Below are 2,433 nucleotides of genomic sequence, written 5' to 3'. Positions count from 1 at the left end.
GGCCATGTCAGCATTATGGATAAAGATGCCCCCGCCAAAAAGGCATTTGAATACGAGCCACTCGACGGTATACGCCCCAAGGGAAGGCCAAAACTCCGATGGAAAGACCAAGTTGAAGAAGATATCACAAAACATGGCGCCCAAAATTGGAGAAGTTAGGCAAAAGATCGGTGCGTTTCGAAATCTATTCTTAGTTCGGCTTATGGAACGAAACGTTCTGTTTAGTATAAAAGCCATCTAAGTAAGTAAGTAAGTTTTGGAACATTTGTGGAGGAGGTACCGGAAGGAGTGGACCGATATAGCCCATCTTCGAACTTAAACTAAGTTTGGACAAAATTACGAAAACCAAAATTTAAACCGAATCAGTTCATCCATTCGAGAGTTATCGTGCGCACCAGCCAGACAGACGGACGGACATTGCTAAATCACCTCCAAATTGTCTGAAACACATTTCGTCCAAACATAGTTGGGGTCTAAAACAGGCCTGCTCAAGGTGCGCACCTGAGCTGTCGGTGTGTGTCAATTTTCTCACACACACAATTTAAAAAGAGAGCTTTTGTTTTTGTTTTGAATATTTTCAAAATTAAAAATCAGTCTCTATTGAACATTCAATGAGGAAGGTTCTGTTTTCGAATTTGTCTATGAATTTATATGCGTACACTGAAAAAATGAATGAAGATACTGAATACGAATTTTTATTTGCCTAAAATTTTTACGGCAAATTAGAGTGTTTGGTTTGTCAACGCACTTTGGTTTGTCACGAACTTGATTTGCAACAAATTATAACATCAACAGTCACATTTGGTCAAAATAAAATAATTATTCTACTCTATATTTTGAAATATAAAATAAAAAAAAACTGTTACGATATTTCTCACAGTATACAGAGAGACAAAGGAAAATTGAAATTTGTGTATTTCAAAACCAACACAATTACAAAATGTGTTTGTATGTGTCTGAGCAGGCCTGGTCTAAAACCATTATTTCGATGAGGCACATTTTACCCGTATGAACGTATATATGGCGAAAAACAAAATTTTTTTACAATCGATGAATCCGAGTTTCACCCTTTCAGAATTCGTGAACTGTTAACATATTCTATAAAGTATGACTACAATTCTTTAAAATGAAGTGTTTTAGGAGGGATCCCATAATGTCGACCATTAAAATTAATTTTCGTGGAAGCTGTGTTGGCATCAATGTAGAAAAATGGGTAAAAATGGGTTGAAGCTAACAAGTTTTGTTATGTTCCAATACGATTTTTGGCTTAACCTTACATTTTATAGACCTATCCCCAAAGAAAAAATCACAGAATACTCCATGGGCAACAAGATTGTAGTGTATGATTTTTCGATATATCCACTGCATCCACCTAAAATTGATGCTGACATTTTGAAGCCGGAATATCGGGGTTTTTTGAATTTTTTTAATAATCAGGAAGCGCAAGAATATAGTATTCCAAACTCTTAACACGATTATAAAACTCGTGATTTTACGTCGTTTGGTGCATATCTCATGAGTGTGCTCTTTACAGCATCCTAGTAATTGGAGTCGAAAGGCCAAAATTTCATGCGTGAATTTTCTTACAAAACATATTTTTTGCGTGTAAAATTTACAACTGTCATTCATTTTCCTTTGAAACCCGCGTGAATTTGGTTTTTTTACGCGACAGTTCTAATGAAACCTTCCGCGATCGAATTCATCTACTAAAACCGCGGATATAAATACCTTGAAAATCGGAAAATCAGCAAAAATATATTTTGACAAATCCGCGTACTAAACCGCGATTTTCTTTAAAATTTTTTACAAAAATGGAATCCTTTGCGAAAACACGTGTCATAAAAAAACAGAAATACGCGAGTAATATGGGTATTTCGCCAAAAATTGAATGTGGAGGCACATCCGCGGTTTTTGAAGAATCTATTTGAAATAGGTATATATTGACGTATTTTTAATGGGCACTGATGAAACCGGATGCGCATCAAAATCGTATGCACATTGCGCGACTTTTACCAATTTTAAGGTTTTTTGCAGTGCATGATGCAACTGCCGGCACACAATGGCCGCTGAGTGAAACATCGAAATATGCATAAATATTGAAAGAGATTGATTCGCTTTATCGAAAATCGGATGCGCATCAACCGACTTTAACTAATTCGCGAGTTACAGGCTTTTTAATGTTCATATCTTTTAAATGATAGTAATTTCAATATTACTCTTAATTTCCTATCCTTATAAGTTATCACAGTAAGCAGTTAAGCTTTCACGATGGTAAACCATATATTTTGATAAAGTTTTAGCAGAATACTTTAATTTATGTATTAGATTTTAGCGAAATAGTTGGATAACTCTCAAATATTTTTTTCTAATTTTTCGAAACAAACCAAAAAATATATTTGTAACAATGTTTTCCAACAATGAGTTGTTTCTATT

This window comes from Musca autumnalis, unplaced genomic scaffold (genome assembly GCF_047663935.1).
Source record: "Musca autumnalis isolate F117 unplaced genomic scaffold, ASM4766393v1 scaffold_4, whole genome shotgun sequence".
NCBI lineage: Eukaryota > Metazoa > Arthropoda > Insecta > Diptera > Muscidae > Musca > Musca autumnalis.
Note: the sequence above shows the minus strand (reverse complement) of the source record.